Raw genomic sequence first — 14205 nt, forward strand, 5'->3', positions numbered from 1 at the left:
CTGTGCCTGTTTGGCCTTGAACTGTACTCACTAAATTCAGTTAAACTGAAGATTTTAAAACATGACGTATTGCACTGTACCATGTGATCAAAAAATAAAGCCTAATAGTTAGTCAATGTACTTTTAACACTATGATGTAATCTGTAGTGAAAAATCTGTCTATATAATTAACCACTTCTGCCAATAAAATTTGAGCAGTCCAGTGCCCTGAAAGAAGGGACAAAGAGGCTGTCTCTGTTGCAAAAGGCGACACTGTTCATCTCCTCTCAGGATGTATACGCCCTGGCTGCTAGACCTGGTTGTTGGAGCTGGACTCCAACACCCTAGGAGATCACAAAACCAAATACTCCTAATCCCAGACCCATCCCAGGCTTGGGAGGACCTATTGTCTTCTCAGATGTCCTGCAGGTGCTACATTTACAAAGCTGATGATGGTGGTGCAAATCACACAGGAGACCTCCTTCATAAGTTGCACAGTCCATGGGCCTCAGCTATGATTTCAGCCCCTTTGTGTGTGGCAAACTATTGGCCCTTTCTCTCAGAGCCCACAGTGGCAGCAGCTTGATCCTGTTCCTAGAGCCTGCTGAAGCAGTGGCTTGTATGCATGCTTCTGCATTTTACAGAGGCAGTACCCTGTCGCCTGATAGTGGTTGGTAACAAGTGGCTAAAGATATTGTTATGGTGGGCCCCACCCCCCCCACTGAGAACACCTAAAATTTCTCACTATTTCAATGGCAGACCTGGACCTCTCCATACACCCCAGTTGCAGCTGTACCACAATCCAGACCATCCAGACTGTCTCCATGCAGCCAACTCCAGTCTTCTCCCTAGGTCCATCCTCTAATCCCTGCATTTCAGTCCCTAGACTCCACATGCACCAGTGGACACAAGTATCAGGGTAGGGCATGCAGGGTGGCGAATGGACGTTCTGTGCAGGTTTCTCTCTTTTCTGCCTGCCACTAAAAAAATTCTTGTGCTCTCATTTGAGCTTCTTAGGCTTTGTTTCTGTCCTGGCTGATCTCTTTATTGATGAGAGAACTTCCCCAGGTAGAAGAACCTTCTCTCTTTCACACCTCCCTCCCAGGGATGCAGCTCCTTCCATGCTTCCATATTAATATTATTTTCTGTTATCCTGCCCAGTTACATGGAGATTTGGGCTCTTCTGTCAGGATTGAGTAGGTATTCTGTGAGAATTGTCCCATATGTAGATGCATTTATGTTGTATTTGTTGAAGGAGGTGAGTTCCATGTCCTTGTACTCTCCTAACTTGATTGAAGACTTTTCCTTTTTAATTTTAATTTTTGCCATTTTAGTTATATATGTCTCTGTATGTTCTTCTTTGAGTTAATCCTGATGGGATCTGTACTTCCTGGAACTGGGTGTCTGTTTCTTTTCCCTTGTTAGTGGAGATATCAGCTATTATGTCTTCAATTATATTCCAAAGTCTTTCACTCTCTCTTCTACTTCTGAGACACCTATAATGTAAATATTATTGTGCTTGACATTGCCCCATGGCTTGTTTAAATGGTCCTCATTTCCTTTCAATATGAAGTCAGACTTCAAAAAACAAAAAAAAATACTATGATTCATAGGCCATGAGGAAGAATGAAAGAAAATGTATTCAAATCCTATATCACATAGGATATTTGTATCAAAAATTATGTATATCACATAAGTAAATAATAAAAAGATAATTTAAATATATTCAAAGGAGTGACGTAAGAAAAATAGTGGAAATGAGGTCCCCATTTATAACCTCTATAGAAGCAATCATCTGGCAGCAATATGCAGACAAAAATGCTTTTGGGGGCTTTGGAATCCAAGAAGAAATGCACATAACCAGGATATCTCATGTCCCAAGGTGGTCCTTGTTAAAAAATCATGTATGTGTTCCAGTGGCAGACTCACAAACCATGGTATGAATCACAGAACCAAAAAGAGCCAGGCCCCATTGGACACTCAGCTAGACCCCTCTTTGGCCATGGTCCTTTCACCAGCTTCATTCACCAAGAGACCTGCAAGGAGTCATGCCTGCCTGTGACTTGAGAAATCTCTTTGTCTTCAGTCCTTGCTATGGAAACTGTAACAGCCCATAACTTGATTCCAACTCCTCATATCCCTGGTCTGAGAACAATTCTAACTTCTCAGAGAACAACTTAGAGACATAAATTGCCTATGCGTTTGATGATAGGCTTATCAAACTCTGTCAGACTATGAATGTTGAAACATGCTTGTAATAAAGCCATGGCACAGAGGCAGCACTTATAGTAGGGCTTGCCTGCTTATGGCGCTGAAGCCCCTGGAGGCATGTGGGTAGAAATTAATACTTGACACTAAAGCAGACTTATAGTCCAGTCTTGTACTTCTCATCTGGGATATGGGACCAACTCTGCCTTCCAAGGGAAGTTCCCAGTGACACAATAGAAATCCTCCTACGGCTAGAGCAATACTCATCTCCATGCCAGTTAGAAGACTGCCATTCTGCAGACCCAATTCAAGACCCAGAAATGAGAATTTGTGACAGTATCAGACCTATTTCCAAGGTGCTAGAGGAAGTATGATCTGCCCAGAAAAGTGACTGGACCCATGCCCACCTGTGTCCCTGGTAAGAATTCTACCAACTGTGCCTTCACTGTAGATTCAGAAGCACTCACATTACCTGAAGCTAATACCACTTGACTAAGATCTGCTGAAACCAATGTGTAAATACTGAAAGAGGGGTTTGCTCCTTCAAAATATGCAGACAGTTACACAAGTTTACACAGCTCAAAAAGAATCAGGCCAATGTAATGCTACTGAAGGAAAACAGAGATAATCAACTAAAACAAATAAGAAAAACAATGCATTTACTAAGTTTTAAACAAATAAATACAAACTATAAAAAGAACCAAAGAGAACACCTGAGGCTTAAGAATAAAGTGATTGAACTTAAACATTTATAACTCTCTGTTCTCCCCACCATACAGTCCTAACCGTGGCTTTCTCAATAAAATTACTTATTCTAAGCACCTCATAAAAGTGGAATAATGCATTTTTTTCTTTTGTCTCTGGCTTATTTCACTTCAACAAGTGTTCTGAGCAGTCATCCATTTTGTTGCATGTATCAGAATTTTAACTCAGTTTTAAGGTCAAATAATATTCAAGTATATCAAATTTTCTTTATTTATTCATCCTCCTTTACACATTTAGGATTTTTTTCACCTTTTGCTTATGATGAATCATGATAACTAGTGTGGAGAAATTCAATTCCCTGACAAATCATTTCTTATACATAGAAACATAATTGTTGTATCTTACAGTAATACTATGACAAACTTTTAGAATAATTATCACACTGTTTTTCACACCTCCTTATCATGTTACATGCCAAACAGAAAAGCACAATTTTAACATATCTATATTTTGCCAACATTTGCTATTTTTTCCCTTTTGTTACTTTCTCTTTTTTAAATAATAGCTTTCCAGTTATATAGGATTATTTCATTGTGGTTTAGATTTTAATTCCCCTAATGAGTGATATTAACCATCTTACTATATATTTATCAGCCACTTCTCTATTTTCCTTGGAAAAATGTGTATTTAATTATTTTACTCATGTTTTATTTTGATATTGTTGCTGTTGCTGTCACTATTGTTTTTGAGTTGGGGTTATTTATACATTCTGGATATTTATCCTACATAAGATGTAATTTCCATTGCTATGTCAGTCATCTTTTCTTTTTTAAGGGCCACATCCATGGCATGTGGAAGGTCCAGGCTAGGGGTTGAATTGGAACTGCAGCTCCTGGCCCACGCCACAGCCACAGCAATGTGGGATCCATGCCACAACTGCAAACCTACACCACAGCTCATGGCAACACCAGATCCTTAATCCACTGAGCAAGGCCAGGGATCAAACCCACATCCTCACTGGATACTAAGGTTTATTGCTGCTGATCCACAAGGGGAATTGCTGGTTATCATTTCATACATGAAAATGTTCTTTGATGTACAAGAGGTTTTTTTTAACCTTGATTTTATTTTGTTTTCTTCTGTTGCCTGTGCTTTTGGTGTCATATCCAGAAGATCATTACTAAACTCAATGAATGTTTTCCTTGACATTCCTTCCAAAAATTTTTATCATTTTGCCTTTATTTTTAAGCATTTAATACATTTTAGTTAATTTTTGTATACTATATGGATAATAGTTTAACTTTATTCTTTTGCATGAAAATATTCAGCTTTATTGGTAAAAATTTTTGAAACTATTGTCTTTTCCTTATTGAATGGGCTTGGTACCCTTGTTGAAAATCATTTGATCACCTGTGTGAGGATTTTGTTCCAACTTTTCTATTTTATTCAATTGGACTTTTTGTCTTTTTGTAAGTTTCACGGTGCTGTAATTGCTTATATTAATAGTTAGTTTTGAAATGAGAAAGTATGAATTTTCCCAGTATGTTCTTAAAAATTGTTCTGCTGTATGAAGTTCCCTTGAATTTCAATATTACATTTAGAATATGATTCCTGTTTTGCAGAAAAATTTACTGGGATTTTGATAAGAATCGCATTGACTCTGTAGATAACTGTGTACATTCTTATTACTGTAACAACATGACATTCCACTCCATGAACATGGAATATAAAGATATTTATTCATACCTCCTTTAATATATTTAAACAGTGTTTCATGGCTTTCAGAGTATACATTTTTCATCTTCTTGTTTGGGATATTCTTAAGTATTTTATTCTGTAATGCTGTGATAGATGAAGTCATTTTCTTAATTTTCTTTTCACATATTTACTGTTAGGTTAAGAAACCCAACATTAGTTGTTTCTTTCACATCCTACAACTTTGCTGACCTTGTTGATCAGCTCTAACAGGTTGTGTGCATGTGTGTGACAGAGAGAGAGATCTTTAGGAATTTTTACTACAAGATAATGCCATCAATAAACCGATAGCTTTACCTCTTTCCTTTCAATTTTGACACCTTTTTCATTTTTTTTCTTAAGCTTTTCATTCTTTAGCCTAATTGCTCTAACTAAAACTTTCAACACTATGTTGAACAGAATTGATGAAATTGGGCATCTTTGATTTGATGCCCAATCCAAAGGGGAAAAGTTTCAGTCTTTCATAATTAAGTGTGAAACTATGAATTTTCATGCATGGCTTTTATATGTTGAGGGAGATATTTCTACTCTGAGTTTGTCGAGTGTTTTTTATCATTGACAGTTGTCAAATCTTTTCAAATCTTTTCCTGCTTTAATTAAGAATATTCTGTGGTTTCTATCCCTCTCATTCACTTAAGTTGGTGCATTATGTGTTTATTTTCATGTGTTGAGCATTATTGGTATTTCGTGACTAAATCCAGCTAGGCCATGGTGTATAATCATTTTAATGAACTGATGATTTTTTTATTATTTTTATGAGAATTTTGCATAAAGTCTGATATCCAAATCAATATATTTTCTTTATCTTTTTCAGACTTTTGTATCAAAGTACTATTGACCTCATATAATGACATAGGAAGTGTTTTCTCTTCTATTTTTTAAAGGATATGGAAAATGATTGATGTTAATTGTCTTTATATGATTGTTAAAATTAACCAGTGCAATTATTTGCTATAAAGATTTTCTCTGATGAGAAGTCTTAAGTACTAATTTAATTTCCTTACTAATTATAGGTCTAGTTAAATTTTTTTTCACTATTCAATCTTGGGAGTATGCATGTTTTTAAGAATTTATCCTTTTAATCTTTGTTATCCAAATATTTGATATGTGATTATTTCTAGGGCACTCTGATCATCATTTTTATTTTTGTAAAATTTATAGTATTGTACACAGTCTCATTTCTGATGTAATTATTTTAGTCATCTCTTTTTTTTCCCTTAGTCAGCTCCCTAAAGATTTGTCAGTTTTCAAAGAACTGTATTTTAGTTTTGATGTTTTATTTTCTATGCAATTTTTATTAGTCTTGCTCTATTTTTTATTATTTCCTCTTTTTTGTTAGTTTTGTGTTTACTCTGTATTTATTTTTCTAGTTCCTTATGACAAAATTTGGTGGTTGAGTTGAGTTTTTTTTAATTTGTTAGCATAAATGCTACAGCTACAAATTTCCCTTTTAGCACTGCTTTCTCTACATCCCATGAGATTCAGCATGCTGTGTTTTTATTTTTCTCAAGTTGTTATCAAATTTGCCTTGTGATTTCTTAGATCCATTTTAAACAAAATTTTATTTAATTTCCATGTATTTGTGAATTGTCTAAGTTTTATTCTATTGATTTCTAGCTTGATCCCATTTTCATCAAAAAGTCTACTTGGTATGATTTCAACTTTTAAGCTTATTACAATTAGTTTTGTGCCCTAATGTATATTTATCCTGGAGACTACTCCAAATGTAATTCAGGAAATTCTATATTAGAATGTTGTTTACTGGAGTATTCTATATATGTGTATTAAGTTCAAATGGTTTGTAATGTTTTACAAGCCCTCTTATTCCATGTCAATATTATATCTGGTGGTTATATCCTTTTTGTTTGTTTGTCTTTTTAGGGCTATGCCCACAGCATATGGAGGTTCCCAGGCTAGGGATCCAATCAGATCTGTAGCTGCCAGCCTACGCCACAGCCCCAGCAATGCAAAATCCAAGCCATGCTTGCAAGCTACACCACAGCTCATGGCAATACAGGATCCTTAACCCAATGAGCAAGGCCAGGGATTGAACCTATATCCTCATGGATGATATTAATCAGATTCATTTCCACTGAGCCATGGTGGGAACTCCTATATCTATTTTTTAATAATAGTGAAGAATCTAACTATAATTGAAAAAGTATTTCTTCATTCTAATCTTTTAACATTTGCTTTATGTATTTTGGGAAACTGATGCTTGGTGTATATATATTTATATTATATCTTTATAGTTAAATGAATATATAATTCATTTTATGAGAGTATTTGACTTAAAGTCTATTTTGTCTGATGTTATTATGATCCCAGATCACTTTTGGCCACTGTTTACATGGATTATCTTTTTTACATCTTTTCCCTTTCAAGCTATTTAAGATTTTTCTATACGAAATTAATTAATCATAGGCAGCATATTATTAGATTGTGTTTTTATAATCTATTCTTCCAATCTATTAGTTTTGATTGGGATATCAGTAGTTAAAATAATTACTGATAAAGTAAGAAATATATTAGATCCTTTTGCTATTTGTTTTCTGTATGTCTTACAGCTTGTTCACATCTTTTTCCCCTAGGATTTGCATCTTTATTTTTTAGTTATTATTATTATTTTTTTTGTAGAAATATGTGTTGACTCACCTATAATTTGTTTTCTGTATATACAATAGAGTTTTTTTTCATTGTGGCCACAATGAGAATTGTGAGCAACCATTTGAGAGGGACCTTTAGTGGTCCTGCTCAGACATTGATCAGCATTTTAGCGAGCCCTTCCCCCAAGCAAGTGACAATTAGTGAGTGATCACTGGTTCCTTCCCCTCCCCTTTCTCAGCATAAAAGGCGTCTGAATTTGGACTGAAGCAAGATGGTTTTTTGAGACACTGGTCTGCTATCTTCTTGGTCTGGTAGCTTTCTGATTAAAGTCATTATCCCTTGCCACAGCAACTCATCTCTGTTCACTGAGCATAGCAAATTTGGGTTTAGTATCCATTTTGGGCCTGGTTAGGGCATTTTCTGTTAAGTTCTTAGGAGCTGCTGGGACCACTTGTCCTGAGTATCTTCCCTTTAAAATTCCCTGAACCAGCTGCCCCAGTGCTTGGTGGCTGGAACAAAAGAATTGAAATTTGGGAGCCAACAGGTTCCATACAGTAGGGTAATTTGCTCTAGTTTGTACAAGTAGGAACATTCTCCCCTCTCAATTTGGGCTTTTCCTTTAAGGGAAAAGTCAATTTGTTTTGCAGTTAATTGGGATACCCTGTTGGAGAGGAGAATTGTTGTTGGACTCTACCTGATTTTATTTGTGAACCAAATTCACTCACTTGCTTTTGTGTTTCATTCATCCATGATGGAATTTATTTGTGCCTCTGGTATTATTATAATTTGGGCTTTTTGTGTTTTGTTGTTCTTGAACTTATAAATATGGGAAATTGGAGTTCCTGTCATGGCTCAGCAGAAATGAATCTGGCTAGTAACCATGAGAATGCAGGTTCAATCCCTGGTCTCACTCACTGGGTTAAGGATATGGCATTGCCATGGGCTGTGGATGTAAGTTGTAGACATGGCTGGGATCTGGCATTGCTGTAGCTGTGGCATAGGCCAGTAGCTACAGTTCCAATTTGACCCACTGGCCTGGGAAACTCCATATGGCCTAAGGAATACCCTTTGGAATATCTTAAATAATTGGGTAAAATATAGCTGTAGGCATATGACTAAGAAAGAGATGATACTCTATTGCAATAGTGTATGTTCCCAATATGTATTAGGATCAGGAGAGAAATGGCCCTTGAATGGCTCAATTATTACACAATCTTGCAATTTGAATTGTTTGTGAAAGAGTAGGTAAAAAAAGAGATGAGATTCCATACGTAGAAGCATTTATGCTATTGCATTAGGAGGAAAATAACTCAGAGGTCTGCTGCCTTACGGTACCGAGGTATGAAAGGAAAATCTTTTCTACAAGAGGGAGAGAGAGAAAATGATAGTGAGGACATTCTCTTTCAAAACTTAAAACCCCCTCTGGCCAACTGACTCCCCTGTTAGCTGAGCAAGCTGCACCAGCAGTTGTTCCAACAGCTTGCCTGCCACCAGCATGTTTATCCTCTCTTGTTTTATCTCCTTATGGGGATCAGTGAAAAGATTCTATGTTAACCACCAGAGCACAAGATCCAGGTTGGGTGTCACCATCCAAGACAAGACAGGGCACCCAATTTGGACCAGGAACCACTTCTAGCAGGACAGTTTCCCTTGTGCCAATATCCCATGGGAGGCCTTAATGAAAATGGCAAACCTGCTGTGTTTCTATGGATGCACAAGCTATTCTCAACTTTAGATTTGTTTAACTTGAAAAAACCATAATCCTACTTACCAAGAGGACTCCCTCTATATGACTGAGAGTTTCACTTCTATCTTTGCCACCCATGCTCCTTCTTGAGCAGACATTCATGATCTTATGAATATGATGCTTACTGGTGGTGAAAGGAGGATGGTCATTGATGACGCTAAACAGGAAGCACACCAGCTTTATTCAGCAGATCCAGATGGTTCCCCAGAAGCAAATCTGGCAATTCCCACTGCTGAGCCTGACTGTGTTCACCATAATGGAGATTTGTCTCACTATAGAAAGTGTATCTTACACGTTGCTATGGCTCTGGCATAGGGTGGCAGCTACAGCTCTGTTTAGACCCCTAGCCTGGGAACCTCCATAAGCCATGAGTGTGGCCCTGGAAAAAAAAAAAAGGTGTATCTTAGTGGGTCTTCAAAAGGGAGAGGAAATGGTATTCCTTAGGGACAAAAGAGCTTAAAGAATATTCAGGAGATTTACCAAAATGCCAATGAGGAAACTAATAATACTTTGAGCAAAGTGCCTCAGATATGACAAAAATAAAAAAAAAAGAAAAAGAAAGATGGAATTCTCTCATATGGTAGAAGAGAGGAAGATATTGATGAGGGATGAAGACACCCAAGGTCCCCTTGGATTTGAGGTGCCCAATTCCAATTTCCCCACTGGAGCCCTGGGTAACTTTGATGATGGGAGACAAGTTGATTGACTTTCTGGTAGATACAGGTGCAACATACTCTGTGGTAAACACCAGGGTGGCACAGAAAACATCCCAATCCCTTCTAGTTTCAGGAGTTTCTGGAGAACAAGGTTGGTGTAAAAAATTTGTTGATCCAAAAGTCCTGTCCCCAGGGAGCTCAGTTCAGAGGGCAGAGATCATTGCTCTGACAAGAGCCCTACTGCTCACCAAAGGGGATCATGTAAATATGTACACAGATTCTCACTATGCATTCTCTGTGGTGCACACTCATGGGGCAATCTGGAAAAAATGGGGCTCCTCAGTTCAAACAATAAAAACATGAAACATGCTTCTAAAATCCTTTCATTCTTATAAGCAGTCTATAAGCCATCACAAGTGGCTATAATGCACTTCCCAGGCCAATAATAAGGTAAAACTCTTATAATAAAAGGCAACCAATTAGCTGACTGAGCTGCAGAGAAGAGGGCAAAAGGAAGGCAATTATCAAGCCGTGACAAGATCACTTCTCCCACAGACTGACTTGTCAAAATACCAGCCAGTATATGCAGAACAGGACAAGAAGAGGATCAAAGAGTGGGCATTCACTCTTGACCATACCTCCCCTTCCTGGAAATGTAGTGCACAAGGAATTGTCTTGATCCCTGAGGCCCCTTGAGCACTGTGCTGCAGCACATTCATAAGAGTATCCATTATGGGAGAGATGCCACCTTGCAATTGTTTCAAAAATATATAACAGGGCCTAAACTACAAAGGAACATCCATCCAGTGACCCACTCAAAATGGCATGATTTGTGCTAAAAATAATACAAATGCTGCTGTGAAACCTCCCCCAGATGGTGACTCAACACAGAGGAGCTTGCCCCTGAGAGGACTGGCAAATAGACGTTACCCAAATGCCTCAAGCAACAGGAAATTTCAGGATTTGTGGATATTTCTCAGGATGGGTGGAGGCATATCCTACCAGGACAGAAAAAAGCTTCCAAAGTGGTTTGCTGGGAGCCGAGTTTCAAGAATGGACTCCACCTGTTGACAAAGTCCAGGGGACTCTGAAGAAGGGAGTCTGCCTGATGAGAAAGTCCAGGGGATTCTGAAGAAGGGAATCTGCCTGATGACAAAGTCCAGGAGATTCTGAAGAAAGGGCTGCAAAACAACAGGCTTGCCAGACCCCCGAAACTAGAGGACCTTATGCCTGAGGAAACATACCTTTAAGTTTCTGCTCTTTTGTAAACAATCTGTGCTTTGTTTACTGTACCTAACTCCCTGTCCCTTACTTCAAGAAAGGGATTTATTAACTTTTATTATCTTTGCCTGCTAAAGCTCCAACTTACCTCTGGGAGAATAGCTCCCCACTGTCTACATTCAAATGGGTCTCTGATTTGGCTTCTGTTTTTCACAAAATCTTAGATAATATTGGTATGCATTATTTAGCTAAAATTGTTTTAAGTTTTTACTAAGTAAATAAATGTTTTAGGAGTTATAGGTAGTTATTGATAATTATTGATTTATTGAATTATTTTAAGTATAGAAATCTATTAATAATAAAGTTAAAAGTAAAATAGTTGTCAGGTTTATAATCAGATGATTGTTCTAAGAAAACAATATATTTGTAATTTTTACAAAGGTCATGTGTGGCTTACGTGATTCCTAGTTCCTGTTTGATTGCTATTTTATGGTGTTCAATTGTATTTTATGCTTTTAGACTGTACTTTACCCAAATCATGTGCTTTTTAATCTTAAAAGTTTATCTATGTTTTTTGGAAAATTTTGAGATATTGATCTTCCATTTTTTATGTCAGTTTTAGCCTTTTCTCCTATATAATTCGCTGTTGTCCACCAATAAATTTGAGACTGCTTGAGCACTACTCCAGAGTGCCTGCATTCCTCCTGCGCCTGCCGCCCCTCCTCTTCGGACATCCCAAAAAGTATCTAAAGCAATGCAAATTAATTGGAAGCTGCATTCATCCTGGAGAACACAGTCAACAAGAGAGACCAAGAAAATGAATCATACATTAAAGAGGAGCACTATTAAAATATGTCCAGACTAATTTAGCTTGAGATAAGGCTTTGCCAGTTGCCCTGCTATGAGTCAGACTGGTTTGCTGAAGCAGTCTTAAATTAAGACCCTTTGAAATGGTAGGACATTACAGTTTTCACTTTATGGTCTTCTGATGCTTTTTCTTATTTTTAATTTATTTTTAAAATTTTACATTGCAGTATAGTTGATTTAAAGTGTTGTGTTAGTCTCAGGTGCACAGCAAAATGATTCAATTACGCATATGCATATATCCATTATCTTTCAGATTCTTTTCCCATAGGTAACTACAGAATATCCAGTAGATTTTCCTCTGCTAAACACCATGTCTTTGTTGATTATCTCTTTTATATACAGGAATGTGTATATATTAATTCTAAATTCCTAATCTATCTCTTCCTCCCATCTTTCCTTTTTGGTAACCATACATTTGCTTTTAAAGTCTGTGAGTTTGTTTCTGTTTTGTAGATGAGTTTGTTTATATCATTTTTATTAGATTTTGCATATAAATGATGTCATATTTGTCTCTCTCTCTCTGACTCACTTCACTTAGTATGATAATCTAGGCCCATCAATGTTGTTGCAAGACATTATTTAATTCTTTTTTATAGCTAAGTAATATTCAAATGTATATATGCTCTTCTGATTCTATAATTTAAATGCTCCTGACTTCAATTTCATTAATGTATTTTTCTGGTGCTTCCAATAGTCTTCTCCAGTAGTTTTAAATATCTTGCTTTTTTTTTTTCTTTTTAGTTCCACAATTTCTATTTTATTTTATTTTATTTTTTTTATTTTTGCTTCCTAGGGCTGCAACTGTGGCATATGGAAGTTTCCAGGCTAGGGGTCAAGTCAGAGATGCAGCTGTGCTGGCCTATGCCACAGCCACAGCAATGTAGCCACATCTGTGACCTACAACATAGCTCACAGGAATGCCAAATCCTTAACCCACTGAGTGACATCAGGGATCAAACCAGCATCCTCATGGATGCTGGTTAGTTTTGTAACCTGCTGAGTCACAATGGGAACTCCCTAGAAATTGTACATTTTTAAAGACAATTTGCATTTCTTTGTTGACATACTCATTTGCTAATATATTATTGCTTTGATCTCTATAATTTCTATGCTTGTACAAACTTTGTGTTTTGTTGTTTAATTTTAATAGTAAATTGTGTATATATTCTGATCTCCTTGAGATTTTTGTTTGTTTCCAGAGGTAGCACTGTATTGGTATATATTTTCTTCCTAGAACAGCTTTTGCACTATTCTTATAATTTGGAACATTGTGTTTTTATTTCATTTTATTTTATCAAGTTATTTTTGATTTATTAATTTATAATTTATTAGTATGTTGTAATCTATACTTGTGTTTATATTTTATAGCTTTTGCAAAAGTGGTTATCAGTTTCATATCATTATGGTTAGGAAGATGCTTCACACAATGTAAATATCCTAAAATTTATTGAGACTTTTTCATGACCTAACATGTGCTCTATCATGAAGAATGTTCCAAGTACACTTGAAAAGAATGTACTAAAAAAAAATTGGATTGAAAATTCTGTATATATCTATTAAGTTCATATGGCTTAAACTGTCCATTAAGGACTATGTTTCTTTATTGACTTTCTGTCTGGATAATTTATCTATTAAAGTAAGGGAATATAATGTGAGAAAAAGAATATATGTATATATACATATATATAGATATGTATGACTGGATCAGTTTGCTATACAGTAGAGATTGACATAACACTGTAAATAAACTAAAATGGAAACAAAAAAATCTTAATAACAAATAAGGGAACCTTAAACTCATCTTTTACTTATATTTTATATTCAGTTTTTCCCTTTATGTATGTAAATATTTGCTGCAAATATTTAGGCCCACTAATATTGATTGCATACATATTTACAAGTATTATATACTCTTATTGGAGCAATGTCTTTGTCATTATGTAATGCCTTTCTTTGTCTCTTGTTGACATTTATTTAGAGATTTTTTAATCTAAGTATTGTTTTCACAGATTTATTTTCATTTCCGTTAATAGAACTGTTTTTAAATATTTTAATTTCCATAATGTCATCATCCATCTTCTCCCTGAAGCATTAGATATTCTATTATATGCACTTACTGTAATATTTTGCCTCAGACATATATGGGTCTTGAGTCATTCTGTATCTTCCCCGTAAAGTGTATTTATCCTTTCCAATTATGATTTAGGTGAAATTAGACCAGATTTTCATCTCCAAGACAGATTAAAACTTGTATGTAAATTCTGCTTTACTTCCTGCTTTTTGAAGGAGAAATTAAAAAATTTGTTACAGCCTTTGTCAAACCATAACCAAATCACACCATGGAGGTAAATAAAATTGCCACACAATTTCCTAACAATTTAAATGTGGATTGTTCTTGACTTGCTTGCCATAAATAGTTGACCAAATTGCAGGTATAATCTTTGTTTCCCCAGTTTTAGT

The sequence above is a fragment of the Sus scrofa genome, chromosome 2 (assembly GCF_000003025.6).
Source record: "Sus scrofa isolate TJ Tabasco breed Duroc chromosome 2, Sscrofa11.1, whole genome shotgun sequence".
NCBI lineage: Eukaryota > Metazoa > Chordata > Mammalia > Artiodactyla > Suidae > Sus > Sus scrofa.